At 40.3% G+C, this 20337-nt stretch overlaps 1 non-coding gene across 1 annotated transcript; it reads right to left on the bottom strand.

Annotated features, from left to right (window-relative positions):
• Positions 1-219: 219 nt before the first annotated feature.
• Positions 220-327, bottom strand: LOC148564349 (small nucleolar RNA R71). The gene has a single exon (XR_015884073.1). It is a non-coding gene; the product is annotated as a small nucleolar RNA R71 (small nucleolar RNA).
• Positions 328-20337: the final 20010 nt, after the last annotated feature.

Below are 20337 nucleotides of genomic sequence, written 5' to 3'. Positions count from 1 at the left end.
GAATATCCTCATCAGTTCTTAGCTGAATTCTTGCAAATCTGTGACATTGTCAAGACCAATGGGGTTGACCCTGAAGTCTACAGACTTATGCTTTTTCCTTTTGCTGTAAGAGACAGAGCTAGAACATGGTTAGATTCACAACCTAAAGAAAGCCTGAACTCTTGGGAAAAGCTAGTCAATGCCTTCTTGGAAAAGTTCTTTCCACCTCAAAAATTGAGCAAGCTTAGAGTAGAAGTCCAAACCTTCAGACAAAAGGAAGGTGAATCCCTCTATGAAGCTTGGGAAAGATACAAGCAATTAATCAGAAGATGTCCTTCTGACATGCTTTCTGAGTGGAGCATCATAGGAATTTTCTATGATGGTCTGTCTGAACTGTCCAAGATGTCATTGGATAGCTCTGCTGGAGGATCTCTTCATCTGAAGAAGACGCCTGCAGAAGCTCAGGAACTCATTGAAATGGTTGCAAATAACCAATTCATGTACACTTCTAAAAGGAATCCTGTGAATAATGGGACAAATAAGAAGAAAGGAGTTCTTGAGATTGATACTCTGAATGCCATATTGGCTCAGAATAAAATATTGACCCAACAAGTCAATATGATTTCTCAGAGTCTGTCTGAAATGTAAGTAGCAACAGGCAGTACTAAGGAAGCTTCCTCAGAAGAAGAAGCTTATGATCCTGAGAACCCAGTAATGGAAGAGGTGAATTACATGGGAGAACCCTATGAAAACACCTATAATCCTTCATGGAGAAATCATCCAAATCTCTCATGGAAGGATCAACAGAGACCTCAACAAAGTTTCAACAACAATAATGGTGGAAGAAACAGGTTTAGCAATAGCAAGCCTTTTCCATCATCTTCTCAGCAACAAACAGAGAATTCTAAGCAAAGCCACTCTGATTTAGCAACCATTGTCTCTAATCTAATCAAAACCACTCAAAGTTTCATGACTGAAACAAGGTCCTCCATTAGAAATTTGGAGGCACAAGTGGGTCATTTGAGTAAGAAAATTACTGAACTCCCTCCCAGTACTCTCCCAAGCAATACAGAAGAGAATCCAAAGAGAGAGTGCAAGGCCATAAACACGTCTCACATGGCCGAACCTAGAGAGGAGGAAGAGGCAGTAATCTCCATTGAGGAAGACCTCAATGGACGTCCACTGACCTCCAAGGAGTTCCCTAATGAGGAACCATGGGAATCTGAGGCTCAGACTGAGACCATAGAGATTCTATTGAATCTACTTCTGCCATTCATGAGCTCTGATGAGTATTCTTCCTCTGAAAAGGATGAAGATGTTACTGAAGAGCAAGTTGCTAAGTACCTTGGAGCAATCATGAAGCTAAATGCCAAGTTGTTTGGTAATGAGACTTGAGAGGATGAACCTCCATTGCTCATCAAAGAACTGGATGACTTGACTAGGCATAAATTACCTCTGAAGAGACAAGACCCTGGAAAATTCTCAATCCCTTGTACCATAGGCACCATGACCTTTGAGAAGGCTCTGTGTGACCTGGAATCAAGTATAAACCTCATGCTTCTCTCTGTAATAGAGAAGCTAGGGATCATTGAGGTACAAGCTGCAAGAATCTCACTGGAGATGGCAGACAATTCAAAGAAACAGGCTTATGAACTTGTAGAGGATGTCTTGGTAAAGGTTGAAGACCATTACATCCCTGCTGATTTCATAATCCTAGAGACTGGGAAGTGTATGGATGAATCTATCATCCTTGGCAGACCCTTCCTAGCCACAGCAAAAGCTGTGATTGATGTTGACAGAGGAGAATTGATCATTCAAGTGAATGAAGACTCCCTTGTGTTTAAAACTCAAGGATATCCCTTTGTCACCATGGAGAGGAAGCATGAAGAGCTTCTCTCAATACAGAGTCAAACAGAGCCCCACAGTCAAACTCTAACTTTGGTGTTGGGAGGCCATAACCAAACTTTAAGTTTGGTGTTGAACCCCCACATTCAAACTCTAAGTTTGGTGTTGGGAGGTTCCAACATTGCTCTGAATATCTGTAAAGCTCCATGAGAGCCACTGTCAAGCTATTGACATTAAAGAAGTGCTTATTGGGAGGCAACCCAATTTTTACTTATCTATATTAAATTTCTATTTTCTTTTGTTATTTTATGTTTTCTATAGGTTGATGATCATGTGAAGTCACAAAAAACAATTGAAAAAGAAAAAACAGAAGGAAAAACAGAATGAAAAATAGAACACCCTGGAGGAGAAACTTACTGGCGTTTAAGTGCTAGTAAGGGTAGCAGAATGGGCGTTAAACGCCCAGTCTGGCACCATTTTGGGCGTTTAACGCCAGAAATGGGCACCAGACTGGCGTTTAACGCCAGGAATGAGCAAGAAGCTGGCGTTAAACGCCAGAAATGGGCGTTAAACGCCAAAAATGGGCAGCAGCCTGGCGTTTAACGCCAGGATTGACAGCAAGGGGCATTTTGCACGCCACATGGTGCAGGGATGAGAAATCCTTGACACCTCAGGATCTGTGGACCCCACAGGATCCTCACCTACCCCACCTCTCTCTCTTCTTCACCCATTCACCAATCACCTCAATACCTCTTCCCCAAAAACCCCTCACCTATCAAATCCTACCCTCTTCTCTATAAACCCTTCACCAATCCACATCCATCCATCATAAAACCACACTACCTCACCATTCAAATTCAAACCACTTTCCCACCCAAACCCACCCATAATGGCCAAACCATACCCCCCTCCCCACTCATATATAAACCCATCTTCACTCCTTTATTTTCACCCAAAATACACACTACCTATCCCCCTTGGCCGAAACACTAAGCCCCCTCCATCTCCTCTATTTCTTCTTCTTCTACTCTCTTCTTTCTTCTTTTGCTCGAGGACAAGCAACCTTCTAAGTTTGGTCTGGTAAAAGCTAAAGCTTTTTTTGTTTTTCCATAACCATTTATGGCACCAAAGGCCGGAGAAACCTCTAGAAAGAGGAAAGGGAAGGCAAAAGCTTCCACCTCCGAGTCATGAGAGATGGAGAGATTCCTCTCAAAGGTGCATCAAGACCACTTCTATGAAGTTGTGGCCAAGAAGAAGGTGATCCCCGAGGTCCCTTTTAAGCTCAAAAAGGGCGAATATCCGGAGATCCGAAGAAGAGGTTGGGAAGTTCTCACCAACCCCATTCAACAAGTCGGAATCTTAATGGTTCAAGAGTTCTATGCCAATGCATGGATCACCAAGAATCATAATCAAAGTGTGAACCCGGACCCCAAGAATTGGCTTACAATGGTTTGGGGGAAATACTTAGACTTTAGTCTGGAAAATGTAAGGTTGGCATTCAATTTGCCTATGATACAAGGAGATGCACACCCATACACTAGAAGGGTCAACTTTGATCAAAGGTTGGACCAAGTCCTCATGGACATCTGTGAAGAGGGAGCTCAATGGAAGAGTGATTCAAGAGGAAAGCCGGTTCAACTAAGAAGGCATGACCTCAAGCCCGTGGCTAGGGGATGGTTGGAGTTCATTCAACGCTCAATCATTCCCACTAGCAACCGATCTGAAGTTACTATAGACCGGGCTATCATGATTCATAGCATCATGATTAAAGAGGAAGTAGAAATTCATGAGGTTATATCCCAAGAACTCTACAAGGTAGCGGACAAATCCTCTACTGTGGCAAGGTTTGCCTTCCCTCATCTCATTTGTCACCTCTGCAATTCAGCCGGAATTGACATAGAGGAAGACATCCTCATTGATGAGGACAAGCCCATCACTAAGAAAAGGATGGAGCAAACAAGAGATCCCACTCATGGACAATAGCATGAGGAGACTCCTCATCATGAAATCCCTGAGATACCTCAAGGGATGCATTTTCCTCCACAAAACTATTGGGAGCAAATCAACACCTCCCTAGGAGAATTAAGTTCCAACATGGGACAACTAAGGGTGGAGCACCAAGAGCATTCCATCCTCCTCCATGAAATTAGAGAAGATCAAAGAACCATGAGAGAGGAGCAACAAAGACAAGGAAGAGACATTGAGGAGCTCAAGCACTCCATAAGATCTTCAAGAGGAAGAACAAGCCGCCATCACTAAGGTGGACCCGTTCTTTAATTTCCTTGTTCTTTATTTTCCTATTTTTCGAATTTTTATGCTTATGTTATTTATGTTTGTGTCTTTATTACATGATCATTAGTGTCTAAGTGTCTATGCCTTAAAGCTATGAAAATGAATCCATCACCTTTCTTAAATAAAAAAATGTTTTTAATTGAAAAAGAAAAGAAGTGCATGAATTTCAAATTTTAAAACAGTTTAATTATCTTGATGTGGTGGCAATACTATTGTTTTTCTGAATGAATGCTTGAACAGTGCATATTTTTGAATTTGATTGTTTATGAATGTTAAAATTGTTGGCTCTTGAAAGCCTGATGGGAAAAGGAGAAATGTTATCTGATGATCTGAAAAATCATAAAATTGATTCTTGAAGCAAGAAAAAGCAGTGAAAAGCTTGCAGAAAAAAAAAGAGGCAAAAAAAAAGAGAAAAGAAAAAAAGAAAAGCAAGCAGAAAAAGCCAATACCCCTTTAAACCAAAAGGCAAGGGTGATAAAAAAGATCCAAGGCTTTGAGCATTAGTGGATAGGAGGGCCCACAGGAATAAAATCCTGGCCTAAGCGGCTAAACCAAGCTGTCCCTAACCATGTGCTTGTGGCGTGAAGCTGTCAAGTGAAAACTTGAGACTGAGCGGTTAAAGTCGAGGTCCAAAGCAAAAAGAAGAGTGTGCTTAAGAACCCTGGACACTTCTAATTGGGGACTCTAGCAAAGCTGAGTCACAATCTGAAAAGGTTCACCCAGTTATGTGTCTGTGGCATTTATGTATCCGGTGGTAATACTGGAAAACAAAGTGCTTAGGGCCACGGCCAAGACTCATAAAGTAGCTGTATTCAAGAATCAACATACTTAACTAGGAGAATCAATAACACTATCTGGATTCTGAGTTCCTATAGATGCCAATCATTCTGAACTTCAAGGAATAAAGTAAGATGCCAAAACTGTTCAGAAGCAAAAAGCTAAAAGCCCCGCTCATCTAATTAATACTGATCTTCATAGATGTTTTTGGAATTCATTGTATATTCTCTTCTTTTTTTTTCTATTTTATTTTCAGTTGCTTGGGGACAAGCAACAATTTAAGTTTGGTGTTGTGATGAGCGGATAATTTATACGCTTTTTGGCATTGTTTTTAGTATGTTTTTAATATATTTTAGTAAGTTTTTATTATGTTTTTATTAGTTTTTATTTAAAATTCACTTTTCTGGATTTTACTATGAATTTGTGTGTTTTTCTGTGATTTCAGGTATTTTCTGGCTGAAATTGAGGGACCTGAGCAAAAATCTGATTCAGAGGCTGAAAAAGGACTGCAGATGCTATTGGATTCTGACCTCCCTGCACTCAAAGTGGATTTTCTGGAGCTACAGAAGCCCAATTGGCGCGCTCTCAATTGCGTTGGAAAGTTGACATCCTGGGCTTTCCAGCAACATATAATAGTCCATATTTTGCCCGATATTTGATGTCCCAAACCGGCGTTCCAAGTCAGCTCAAGAATTCTGGCGTTTAACTCCAAAACTGGCACAAAAGCTGGAGTTAAACGCCCAAACTGCCACAAAAGCTGGCGTTTAACTCCAAGAAAAGTCTCTACACATGGAAGCTTTAATGCTCAGCCCAAGCACACACCAAGTGGGCCCGGAAGAAGATTTCTACATTAATTACTTATTTCTGTAAACCCAAGGCTATCAGTTTTCTATAAATAGGACCTTTTGCTATTGTATTTGCATCGATCTTTGATAGGTCTTATGCTATCTTAGACACGTTTGGAGGCTGGACATTCGGCCATGCCTAGACCTTGTTCTTATGTATTTTCAACGGTGGAGTTTCTACACACCATAGATTAAGGTGTGGAGCTCTGCTGTTCTTCATGAATTAATACAAAGTACTATTGTTTTTCTGTTCAACTCAAGTCTATTTCTTCTCCAAGATATTCATTCGTTCTTCAACTTGATGAATGTGATGATCCGTGACACTCATCATCATTCTCACCTACGAACATGTGCCTGACAACCACCTATGTTCTACTAGCAATGGCTTGAATGCGTATCTCTTGAGTTTCTAATCTATGATTGGAACCTTCGTGGTATAGGCTAGAATTATTGGCGGTCATTCTTCAGATCCGGAAAGTCTAAACCTTGTCTGTGGTATTCCAAGTAGGATCTGGAAAGGGATGACTGTGACGAGCTTCAAACTCGCAATTGTGGGGCGTGTGACAGACGCAAAAGGATCAATGGATCCTATTCCGACATGATCGAGAACCGACAGATGATTAGCCGTGCGGTGACAGCGCATTTGGAACGTTTTCACTGAGAGGACTGGAAGTAGCCATTGACAATGGTGATGCCCAACATAAAGCTTGCTATGGAAAGGAGTATGAATGATTGAAAGAAGGCAATAGGAAAGCAGAGGTTTAGGAGGAACAAAGCATCTTCATACGCTTATCTGAAATTCCAACCGAAGAATTACATAAGTATCTCTATCATTATTTTATGTTTTATTTATCTTTTAATTATCAATTCTCCATCACCATCTGAATCCGCCTGACTGAGATTTACAAGGTGGCCATAGCTTGCTTCAAGCCGACAGTCTCCGTGGGATCGACCCTTACTCACGTAAGGTTTATTACTTGGACGACCCAGTGCACTTGCTGGTTAGTTGTGCGGAATTGTGACAAAGTGTGATTCATGTTTAAGAGCTCCAAGTCCTTTGGCGCCATTGTTGATGATCATAATTTCGTGCACCAGTCTGCCAATTCTAGTGAGAATTTAGCAGCTTGTTGATGATCGGATAATTTATACGCTTTTTGGCATTGTTTTTAGTATGTTTTTAGTATGTTTTAGTTAGTTTTTATTATATTTTTATTAGTATTTAAATAAAAATCACATTTTTGGACTTTACTATGAGTTTGTGTGTTTTTCTGTGATTTTAGGTATTTTCTGGCTGAAATTGAGGGACCTGAGCAAAAATCTGATTCAGAGGTTGAAAAAGGACTACAGATGCTGTTGGATTCTAACCTCCCTGCACTCGAAGTGGATTTTCTGGAGCTACAGAGACCCAATTGGCACGCTCTCAATTGCGTTAGGAAGTAGAAATCCTGGGCTTTCCATTAATATATAATAGTCCATACTTTACCCGAGATTTGATGGCCCAAACTGGTGTTCAAAGTCAGCATAGAAATTCTGGCGTCAAAACGCCAGAACTGGCATAAAAGCTGGAGTTAAACGCCCAAACTGGCACAAAATCTGGCGTTTAACTCCAAGAAAAATCTCTACATGTGAAAGCTTCAATGCTCAGCCCAAGCACACACCAAGTGGGCCCAGAAGAAGATTTCTGCATTAATTACTTATTTCTATAAACCCTAGGTCACTAGTTCTCTATAAATAGGACCTTTTGCAATACTTTTTTCATACTTTTGATCTTCGGATCATCTTGGTTCTTCTGGTTCCTTCTCTGGGGCCGAAGCCAATGACCACCATTATTACTTTTGTATTTTCAATGGTGGAGTTTCTACACACCATAGATTAAGGTGTGGAGCTCTGCTGTTCTTCATGAATTAATGCAAAGTACTATTGTTTTTCTATTCAACTCAAGCCTATTTCTTCTCTAAGATATACACTCTTTCTTCAACCTGAAGAAGGTGATGATCCATGACACTCATCATCATTCTCACCTATGAACGCGTGCCTGACAACCACTTCCGTTCTACTTGCAATAGCTTGAGTGCGTATCTCTTAGCCTCCTGGTTCATGACGCATGGTTGCCTCGCCTGACAATAGCGCATTTGGACCATTTTCACTGAGAGGACGGTAGGTAGCCATTGACAACGGTAAAACCCAACATAAGCTTGCCATGGAAAGGAGTATGAATGATTAGAAGAAGGCAATAGGAAAGCAGAAGTTTAGGAGGAACAAAGCATCTTCATACGCTTATCTGAAATTCTCACCAATGAATTACATAAGTATCTCTATCTTATTTTATATTTTATTCAACTTTTAATTATCAATTCTCCATAACCATTTGAATCCACCTGACTGAGATTTACAAGATGACCATAGCTTGCTTCAAGTCGACAATCTCCATGGGATCGACCCTTACTCACGTAAGGTTTATTACTTGGACGACCCAGTGCACTTGCTGGTTAGTTGTGCGAAGTTGTGATAAAGAGTTGAGATTACAATTGTGCGTACCAAGTTGTTGGCGCCATTGATGATCACAATTTCGTGCACCAAGTTTTTGGCGCCATTGCCGGGGATTGTTAGAGTTTGGACAACTGACGGTTCATCTTGTTGCTTAGATTAGGTAATTTTATTTTATGTTTAAGCTTTTTACTTTTTATTTTCGAAAAAAATTTTCAAAAATACAAAAAAAAAATTTCCTATTCTGTTCTTCATAGTTTTTAAGAATGAATTCTAGAGTTTCATGATGATTTGTTGAAGTCTGGCTGGTTGTGAAACCATGTCTAAACTTTTGGACCGAGGTTTTAACTTATCATCACAAGAGCTTATTGATTTCTATCAATTTTGCTATTGAAAGTAATGATCTGCTAAAGCTTGGCTGGCCATTGGCCATGTCTAGTGTTTTGGACCGAAGCTTTCACTGAAAGCTTGGCTGGCTAGTAAGCCATGTCTAATTCTTGGACCGGAGTTTTAGACTAACATTGCATGATTCTTGGAATTCTCATTAAAAATTTTGAATCTCTTTATTTTCTTTTCCATATAATTTTCGAAAAACCAAATTTTTTTTTAAAACTTAAAATCAAAAATATTTTATGCTTCTTGTTTGAGTCTAGTGTCTAATTTTAAGTTTGGTGTCAATTGCATTTTTCTTGCATTTTTCAAAAATTACATGCATTATGTTCTTCATTAATCTTCAAGATGTTCTTGATAATTTCCTTACTCTGATCTTTAAATTCTCTTGTTTTGTGTGTTTAGTTGTTTCTCATATGCATTCTCAATCTGTTGGTGTTTCTAATATGAAAATTTCTAAGTTTGGTGTCTTTCATGCTTTGTTTATTTGATCTTAGTTTTCCATGATTAGTTTCATTTTGTTGTTTTTCATCATTAAAAAACTCAAAAAAATTTTCAAAATTATGTCTTCTCAAGTCAATAATACAGAGAATTGAAGATTCAGAACATGCAGCAGAGGAATTACACAGAAAAAGCTGGGCGTTCAAAACGCCCAGTGAAGAAGGAAAACTGGCGTTTAAACGCCAGCCAGGGTACCTGGCTGGGCGTTAAACGCCCAAAAAGGTAGTATTTTGGGCGTTAAATGCCAGAATGGATACCATTCTGGGCGTTTAACGCCAGGATGGCACAAGAGGTAAGATTTTGTTTTTAATTCAAATCTTTTGCAAATTTTCATAATTTTTCAAAATCAAATCTTTTTCAAATCATATCTTTTCAATCATATCTTTTCAAAATCAATTTCTTTCCATTTTATATTTTTTTACTATTTTCGAAAATCCTTGCTACAATTAATGATTTAATTCAAAATTTTCAAGTTGTTACTTGCCTATTAAGAAAGGATCAAATTTTAAAATTCTAGAATCATATCTTCTAATTTCTTGTTAGTCAAGTAATCAACTTTACTTTTAAAACTTTCTTTTTTTTCATTTGATTTTCAATCATATCTTTTTGATTTCTAATTTCAAAATCTTTTTCAAAATCACTTAACTACTTTCTCAACATTAATTTTCAAAAATCATCAATCAATTTTTCAAAATTTCTTTTAATTATTTCAAAATCTTTTTAATTTGTTTTCGAAAATTCTTCCCCCCTTCTCACATTTTTCTATTTAAGGGACTAGCACTCTTCCTCAATGTGCAATTCGGACTACCTCTCTCTATAAGTTCGAATTCTCTCCTCTCTACCTCCTCCTTCTATTCTTCTTTTCCTCTGACATCTGAAGGAATCTCTATACTGTAACATAGAGAATTCTATACTTTCTTCTTCTTTCTCTTTCATATGAGCAGGAGTAAGGACAAAGACATTCTTGTTGAGGCTGATCCTGAACCTGAAAGGACCTTGAAGAGAAAGCTAAGAGAAGCTAAAGTACAACTCTCTATAGAGGACCTGACAGATCTTTTCAAACAAGAAGAAGCCATGGCAGCCGAAAACAACAACAATGCCAACAATGCAAGGAAGGTGCTTGGTGACTTTACTGCACCTACTCCTGACTTCTATGGGAGAAGCATCTCTATCCCTGCCATTGGAGCAAATAACTTTGAGCTTAAGCCTCAATTAGTTTCTCTAATGCAACAGAATTGCAAGTTTCATGGACTTCCATTAGAAGATCCTCATCAGTTCTTAGCTGAATTCTTGCAAATCTGTGATACTGTTAAGACCAATGGGGTTGACCCTGAGGTCTACAGACTTATGCTCTTCCCTTTTGCTGTAAGAGACAGAGCTAGGATATGGTTGGATTCACAACCTAAGGAAAGCCTGAACTCTTGGGAAAAGCTAGTCAATGCCTTCTTGGCAAAGTTCTTTCCACCTCAAAAATTGAGTAAGCTTAGAGTGGAAGTCCAAACCTTCAGACAGAAGGAAGGTGAATCACTCTATGAAGCTTGGGAAAGATACAAGCAATTGATCAGAAGGTGTCCTTCTGACATGCTTTCAGAATGGAGCATCATAGGTATCTTCTATGATGGTCTGTCTGAACTGTCCAAGATGTCATTAGACAGCTCTGCTGAAGGATCTCTTCATCTGAAGAAGACGCCTGCAGAAGCTCAGGAACTCATTGACTGTGGTAGCAAATAACCAATTCATGTACACTTCTGAAAGGAATCCTGTGAATAATGGGATGAATCGGAAGAAAGGAGTTCTTGAGATTGACACTCTGAATGCCTTATTGGCTCAAAATAAAATATTGACTTAGCAAGTCAATATGATTTCTCAGAGTCTGTCTGGAATGCAAGCAGCAACAGGCAGTACCAAAGAAGCTTCATCTGAAGAAGAAGCTTATGATCCTGAGAACCCAACAATGGAAGAGGTGAATTACATGGGAGAACCCTATGGAAACACCTATAATCTTCATGGAGAAATCACCCAAATCTCTCATGGAAGGAACAACAGAGGCCTCAACAAGGCTTCAACAACAGTAATGGTGGAAGAAATAGGTTTAGCAATAGCAAGCCTTTTCCATCATCTTCTCAGCAACAGACAGCGGATTCTAAGCAGAGCCACTCTGACTTAGCAACCATAATCTCTGATCTAACTAAAACCACTCAAAGTTTTATGACTGAAATAAGATCCTCCATTAGAAATTTGGAGGCACAAGTGGGTCAGCTGAGTAAGAAAATTACTGAACTCCCTCAAAGTACTCTCCCAAGCAATACAGAAGAGAACCCAAAGAGAGAATGCAAGGCCATAAACATGTCCCACATGGACGAATGCATAGAGGAGGGAAAGGCAGTGATTTCCACTGAGGAAGACCTCAATGGGCGTCCACTGGCCTGCAAGGAGTTCCCTAATGAGGAACCATGGGAATTTGAGGCTCACACTGAGACCATAGAGATTCCATTGAATTTACTTCTGCCATTCATGAGCTCTGATGAGTATTCTTCCTCTGAAGAGGATGAAGATGTTACTGAAGAGCAAGTTGCTAAGTACCTTGGAGAAATCATGAAGTTAAATGCCAAGTTATTTGGTAATGAGACTTGGGAGGATGAACCCCCCTTGCTCACCAAAGAACTGGATGACATGACTAGGCAGAGATTACCTCAGAAGAGATAGGATCCTGGAAAGTTCTCAAGACTTTGTACCATAGGCACCATAACCTTTGAGAAGGCTCTGTGTGACCTAGGGTCAAGCATAAACCTCATGCCTCTCTCTGTAATAGAGAAGCTAGGGATCCTTGAGGTACAAGCTGTAAGAATCTCACTAGAGATGGCAGACAATTCAAGGAAACAGGCTTATGGACTTGTAGAGGATGTCTTGGTAAAGGTTGAAGACCACTACATCCCTGTTGATTTCATAATCCTAGACACTGGGAAGTGTAAGGATGAATCCATCATCCTTGGCAGACCCTTCCTAGCCACAGCAAAAGTTGTGATTGATGTTGACAGAGGAGAATTGGTCCTTCAAGTGAATGAGGACTCCCTTGTGTTTAAGGCTCATGTATATCCCTCTGTAGTCATGGAGAGGAAGCATGAAAAGCTTCTCTCAATGCAGAGTCAAACAGAGCCCACACATTCAAATTCTAAGTTTGGTGTTGGGAGGCCATCATCATGCTCTGAGTATCTGTGAGGCTCCATGAGAGCCCACTGTCAAGCTATTGACATTAAAGAAGCGCTTGTTGGGAGGCAACCAATTTTATTATATCTACTTATTTCCCATTATTATTTTATGTTTTCTGTAGGTTAATAATCATGTGAAGTCACAAAAACAACTGACAAAGCAAAAACAGAATGAAAAACAGTATTAAAAATAGCACACCCTAGAGGAGAAGGTTACTAGCGTTTAAACGCCAGTAAGGGGGCACAGAGCTGGCGTTTAACGCCAGAAATGGGCACAGAGCTGGCGTTAAACACCAGAAAGGGGAGAAAAGCTGGCGTTTAACGCCAGGATTGGCAATCAAGGGGGCGTTTACACGCCACATGGTGCAGGAATGAGAAATCCTTGACACCTCAGGATCTGTGGACCCCACAGGATCCCCACATACTTCATCTCTCTCTCTCTTCTTCACACCACTCCATAACACCCTTCCCCAAATACCCTCCACCAATCACCTCAATACCTCTTCCCCAAATACCCATCACCTATCACCAATCCACATCCATCCATCATAGATCCCCACCTACCTCACCATTCAAATTCAAACCACTTTTCCTCCCAAATCCACCCATACATGGCTGAACCCTACCCCTCTCTCCACTCCTATATAAACCCATCTTCACTCTTTCATTTTCACATATTATACACACCACTTCTCCCCCTTGACCGAACCACAAAATCCCCTCCATCTCCTCCATTTTCTTCTTCTACTCTTTTCTTTCTTCTTTTGCTCGAGAATGAGCAAACCTTCGAAGTTTGGTATGGTAAAAGCGTTGCTTTTTGATTTTCCATAACCATTTATGGCACCAAAGGCCGGATAAACCTCTAGAAAGAAGAAAGGAAAGGCAAAAGCTTCCACCTCTGAGTCATGGGAGATGGAGAGATTCATCTCAAGGGTGCATCAAAACCACTTCTATGAAGTTGTGGCCAAGAAGAAGTTGATCCCCGAGGTCCCTTTCAAGCTCAAAAAGGGTGAATATCTGGAGATCCGACATGAGATTCAAAGAAGAGGTTGGGAAATTCTCACCAACCCCATTCAACAAGTCGAGATCTTAATTGTTCAAGAGTTCTATGCCAATGCATGGATCACCAAGAACCATGATCAAAGTGTGAACCCGGACCCTAAGAATTGGCTTACAATGGTTCCGGGGAAATGCTTAGATTTCAGTTCGGAAAATGTAAGGTTGGCATTCAACTTGCCCATGATGCAAGGAGATGCACACCCCTACACTAGAAGGGTCAACTTTGATAAAAGGTTGGACCAAGTCCTCATAGACATTTGTGAAGAGGGCGCTCAATGGAAGAGAGATTCAAGAGGGAAGCCGGTTCAACTAAGAAGGCATGACCTCAAGCCTGTGGCTAGGGGATGGTTGGAGTTCATCCAACGCTCAATCATTCCTACTAGCAACCGGTCTGAAGTTACTATAGACTGGGCCATCAGGATCCATAGCATCATGATTGGAGAGGAAGTAGAAGTTCATGAGGTTATATCTCTAGAACTCTACAAGGTGGCGGACAAGTCCTCTACTTTGGCAAGGTTAGCCTTCCCTCGTCTCATTTGTCACCTCTACAATTCAGCTGGAATTGACATAGAGGAAGGCATCCTCATTGATGAGGACAAGCCCATCACTAAGAAAAGAATGGAGCAAACAAGAGATCCCACTCATGGGCAAGAGCATGAGGAAATTCCTCATCATAAAATTCCTGAGATGCCTCAAGGGATGCACTTTCCTCCACAAAATTATTGGGAGTAAATTAACACCTCCCTAGGAGAATTGAGTTCCAATATGGGACAACTAAGGGTGGAGCACCAAGAGCATTCTATCCTCCTCCATGAAATTAGAGAAGACCAAAGAGTTATGAGGGAGGAGCAACAAAGGCAAGGAAGAGACATTGAGGAGCTCAAGCACTCCATAAGATCTTCAAGAGGAAGAACAAGCCGCCATCACTAAGGTGGACCCGTTTTTTAATTTCCTTGTTCTTTATTTTTCTATTTTTTGAAAATTATGCTTTAGGTTTATCTATGTTGTGTCTTTATTACATGATCATTAGTGTCTTAGTGTCTATGTCTTAAAGTTTTGAATTTCCTATGAATCCATCACCTTTCTTAAAAGAAAAATGCTTTAATAAAAAAAGAAAAAGAAGTGCATGAATTTCGAATTTTAAAACAGATTAATTATTTTGATGTGGTGGCAATACTTTTTGTTTTCTGAATGAATGCTTGAACAGTGCATTTTTTTGAATTTATTGATTAAGAATATTCAAATTGTTGGCTCTTGAAAGAATAATGGAAAAGGAGAAATGTTATTGATAATCTGAAAAATCATAAAAATGATTCTTGAAGCAAGAAAAAGCAGTGAAAAGCTTGCAAAAAAAAAAAGAAAAAGAAAGAAAAAGCAAGCAGAAAAAGCCAATAGCCCTTTAAACCAAAAGGCAAGGGTAAAATAAAAAGGATCCAAGGCTTTGAGCATCAGTGGATAGGAGGGCCCGTAGGAATAAAATCCTGGCCTAAGCGGCTAAACCAAGCTGTCCCTAACCATGTGCTTGTGGCGTGAAGGTGTCAAGTGAAAGCTTGAGACTGAGCGGTTAAAGTCGTGGTCCAAAGCAAAAAGAGTGTGCTTAAGAGCTCTGGACACCTCTAATTGGGGACTCTAGCAAAGCTAAGTCACAATCTGAAAAGGTTCACCCAGTTATGTGTCTGTGGCATTTATGCATCCGGTGGTAATACTGGAAAACAAAATGCTTAGGGTCACGGCCAAGACTCATAAAGTAACTGTGTTCAAGAATCAACATACTGAACTAGGAGAATCAATAACACTATCTAAATTCTGAGTTCCTATAGATTCCTGATAAACCAATATTTTATGGTTTATATTGTGTTTAATTGTGTGGTTTTATCAAATCTTTACCCACATATTCATTAAATTAGCATGTGTTTACAATTCCTTCCCAAAATTACTCCATGGTTGGAAACTTGCTTCTTAGAGACTTTTAATTATGTATTTTAGTTCTCCTTTATTCCATTTGATGCCGTGATCTGTGTGTTAAGTGTTTCAGGCTTTATAGGGCATGAATGACTTGGAGATTGGAAAGCAAGCTTGCAAAAATGGAAGGAACACAAGAAATTGAGGAGATGACCAGCGAGAAGTGATGCGGACGCATGGCTCACGTGACCACGCGAAATAGAGGAAATTGCAGTGACGCGCTCGCGTGCCTGACGCGAACGCATGGATTGGAAACTGCACAAGTGACGCGAAGGCGTGGACGAAGCGCACGCGTGGCAAGGCGAAACGCTGGATGACGCGAACGCGTGGATGACGCGATCGCGTGACGTGCGCGATCTGCAGAATCTGCAGAATTCGCTGGGGGGCAATTTTGGGCCATGTTTTGACCTAGTTTTCGGTCCAGAAAAGCATATTAGAGCCAGGGAACATGCAGAGACCAAAGAACAACATTCATTCGGCATAATTTTAGTTTTAGATCTGATTTTACTCCTCCTCTAGGTTTTCTCCCTACACATTCATAGTTCTTAGTATTTTGATTTTATTGCTTTTTGGATTGGGATATTGAGAAGAGTTATTTCCTCCGTCAAGACCTCGTCATTCTAGTTTGTTTCCTTACTTGTCACTTACTCTTTTATATCCTTAATTTACTCAGAGTTACTATTAGATTATTTTTAGAATTTATTAATACAAGAACTATTTTTATTTTTAATTGATCCTTTTGATTATTATTAATCATGTCTTTCTTTATTTTCCTTTCTTATTTCGTGGATTTTACAATCATAATGAGCGAGTAGTTCCATAACTTGATTGGGAGCTGATTGAAAGGAGGACCTTGAGTTGGATGCTCAAGAGTAAAATTATAATTGGGTTTAACGTTGGGTCGCCCTCTAATCACTGACACTAGTCCTCCCCAAGGGAGAGGATTAGAACTTGTGAATTGAAATTGACTTCCAACTTGCTTAACTTTCCTTTATCTGGTAAAGGATAACTAAGCAGGCAACCCTCAATTATAAATTGATCTTGGGAGAACTCCATCAAGGATAGGGCTTCCAACTAATCTACTTCCGGTCAAGGCTTTTATTTAAATTACATAAATTCTCTGATTTAATTTCCTGTTTATCAAACTCAACCCATTTTAAACATCTGATTAATAAAATAGCACATCTTTCTGCAACTCGTTGGGAGACGACCTGGGATTCATACTCCCAGTATTTTAATTCTAATTTTGTGACAACCCTTCTAAATTGATAAGCGAAATTTTGGTTAGTTGAGAACTATACTTGCAACGCACCTCTCATAATAATTTCTTAACTCGCCAATTTCTGCCACGTCAATTTTTGGCACCATTGCCGGGGAGTTGCAATAGAGTGCTAAGCTATTGATTGGAATTTATTTATTTGCATTTTATTTTATTTTGCTACTATGAGCTGCATGTTTCTTTCATTAAATGACGCATTCACTTCCTGATCCAAGCTTGCCAGTATTTGATCCTGAGATTGAAAGAACTATTTCACGTATAAGGCAAGCTCGGCGTCGGTTAGTCCTCCCCAAGGACGAATCTGAAACGTCATGTAAGGGAGAAACAAGCCCCCGTTCTACTGATTCGGTTGATTTACGTGCAGGTGACATGGCAGCGCCTAGGAGAGTTACCATCCAGGAGGCTGGAGCCCCTGATTTTACAATGCAACCGTTTCAAGCGCATCACCCAGCAGTGGCTACAGATTTTGAAATAAAGACTGCACTGCTCAACTTGATGCCTAAGTTTCATGGCTTACCTACTCAAGAGCCTATCAAGCACCTTAGGGATTTCCAAGCAGCCTGTTCTACTGTCAGGCGTGATGGTGCAGATGAAACTTCTATTCTGTTAAAAGCTTTCCCATTCTCTCTTGAGGGAAAGGCGAGAGAGTGGTGCTACACTCAACCCGCAGCAACTGTTTCTGACTGGGATACGCTCAGAAGAGAATTTTTGGAAAAATTCTTTCCAACTGAAGTTACTGACAAACTGAGGAAAGACATTTCCATGATTGTTCAGGACGAATCCGAGACTCTTTATGAATACTGGGAACGCTTCAACAATCTTCTGGAAGCATGCCCCCACCATATGATTGACAAGATAGTGTTGCTCGGCTACGTCACACAGGGCATGAGGCCCCAAGATAATACCACATTTGAAAGTGCTAGCAATGGGTCTATGAAAAAGTACAAGACCACTGATGAGGCATGGCAATTGATCAGCGACTTGGCTGAATATACTAGGAATCACAGACAGAAACAAGGCCGGTCAAAAGTTGTTGCAGAGGTATCTTCTAACAAGGAGACTACCGCTCTGACTCAAAGTATATGTGAAATGACCAACTTATTGAAGCAGATGCAGTTGAGTCAACAACAAGCGCAGCAAAGCCAACAGTTAGTACCACAGAAAGTGTGTAGGATCTGTGCTGATTATAGCCATTATACTGATGAATGTCCGCAGCTCCAGCAGGAAGACAACACTGTGGCAGCCACTCATAACTTTTATGACTGCCCCAATCAAGGATACAATCAAGGTGGCAGTTACAACCATGGATGGCAGGACAATTCTAACCAAGGTTGGAGAGATAATTCTAACCAGAATTGGAGGGAAAACAATAATAGAGGAGGCAGAGACAATCAAGGATACCAGAGGTGGAATAATAACAACAACAGGCAGCAGAACCAGAACCAACCTTACAGAGCACCTCACCTGAGGCAGTCCCAAGGACCACAGCACAACCAACAACAAGTTTTGCAGATCACTCAATCTAATTCCTCTCCGAGTGACGAGGCACTTCAATCCATTGCGCAAGGACAAAGGAACGTGGAGAGTTCAGTTAATGGCCTAGCATCCGCTATACAAGCTCTCATCTCTCAGCTGGCATCACCCAATACTTTAAACACTCAACATGCAAGTTCTAGTGGGATTCCTTCTCAACCCTTACCCAATCTAAAGGGTGGCATCAATGCTATCACCCTAAGATCTAGCACCACACTGCAAGAGAGAAATCAGGAGAAGCCAATCCCATAAGAAGATGCCTCAGCTGAAGAGGTGGTGGAAGTAGAGGATGCTGAAGAGGAAGAGGAGATACAAGACATGGTTGAAGAAGAAGAAACTCAACCACAGAAAGAAGCACCAAAGGAGGCAGACCCTGCAGAAAACGCCCTCCCTATTTCATTTCCACAAATTACAAGGAAGTCCAGGAAGCAGATGGAACTTGATCCCAAAATGGTAGAAATATTCAGAAAGGTTGAGTTAACTGTTCCCCTTTTTGATGTTATTCAGCAGGTACCTAAATACGCAAAGTTTCTAAAAGATTTATGTATACATAAAGACAAAAATAATGAATTAGAAAATATTCCTTTAGGTAGTTCAATATCTGCTTTAATGGGAAGTATACCTAAAAAATGTAGTGATCCATGTCCATGTATGGTTAATTGTACTATTGGTGGAGTGATATTTTCTGACTGCATGTGTGATTTAGGAGCATGTGTTAGTATAATGCCTTTGTCTATATATGATACTTTGAGGCTCCCTCCCTTAAAAAGGTCAGCAGCTCGTTTTGTGTTAGCAGATAAAAGCATTATTACAGTGGTTGGAATTGCTGAAGATGTATTAATGAGCATTAAGGGACTCACATTTTCCATTGACTTCTATATTCTGGAAATGCCCCCTAATGACTCAGGAAGGCCATCATCAATCCTACTTGGAAGACCATTCCTGAAGACTTCAAAGTTCAAGCTGGACGCATTTTCCGGAACCTATTCTTTTGAAATAGATGGCAGAATAGTAAAATTTAGTTTAAGTGGAGCTATGGAGCACCCTCCAGATGACCTTTCTATCTCCCAGTGTGACATCATAGATGAAATCGTGGCTGAAGTTCACCAGGAGAAATTAGAAGAGAAGTACACAGGACAAGGTCCAAGTGTGGGGACATTTTCAGAGGACAATGAGGGCAATTTGCCATTATCACCAGCCCCAGATAATCCAGAGCCTGACCATGAGCAGAAATTAGAATTAAAGCCCCTCCCTCCACACCTCAAGTATGCTTACCTTGAGGACAAGCAGAAGTTTCCAGTTATTATTGCAAGGGAACTCACTTTCCAACAAGAAGAACATCTACTCAGTGTGCTGAGAAAATACAAGAAAGCAATTGGATGGAGCCTGGCGGATATAGTAGGCATCAGCCCTCAAGTTTGTGAGCACAGAATATTCCTAGAAGAGGGAGAAAAGTCTATCCGTCAACCTCAGAGAAGACTGAATCCCACCATCTTAAAAGTTGTCAAGAAAGAAGTGACCAGGCTACTTGAAGCAGATATTATTTACCCCATCTCAGATAGCGAATGGGTCAGTCCAGTACAAGTGGTACCCAAGAAGTCTGGAATCACAACAATAAGAAACGAGCATGGAGAGCTCCTGACAACTAGAGTGCAGAATTCATGGAGAGTTTGCATTGACAATAGGCGTCTCAACCAAGCCACTCGCAAGGATCATTACCCCTTGCCATTTATTGATCAGATGCTTGATCGCCTGTCAGGTAAATCACATTATTGCTTTTTAGATGGTTATACAGGCTATTTTCAAATCCATATAGTTCCTGAAGATCAGGAAAAGACTACTTTCACATGTCCTTTTAGCACTTATGCTTATAAAATAATGCCCTTTGGCTTGTGCAATGCACCAGCTACTTTCCAAAGGTGCATGATGAGTCTTTTCTCTGACCTTATTGAGGACTGTATGGAGGTTTTTATGGATGATTTTAGCGTTTATGGTGATTCATTTAACCTTTGCTTGGATAGTTTATCTAGAGTATTAGATAGATGTGTCAGTACAAACCTTGTATTGAATTTTGAAAAATGTCACTTTATGGTTAAACAAGGGATTGTACTAGGACATGTCGTGTCTAATTCTGGCATTTCTGTAGATCCAGCAAAGGTGGATGTTATTTCTAGTTTAC

The sequence above is a fragment of the Arachis ipaensis genome, chromosome B5 (assembly GCF_059453495.1).
Source record: "Arachis ipaensis isolate K30076 ecotype BB chromosome B5, ASM5945349v1, whole genome shotgun sequence".
NCBI classification, from domain to species: domain Eukaryota; kingdom Viridiplantae; phylum Streptophyta; class Magnoliopsida; order Fabales; family Fabaceae; genus Arachis; species Arachis ipaensis.
This window is presented reverse-complemented; position numbering and strand designations above follow the sequence as displayed.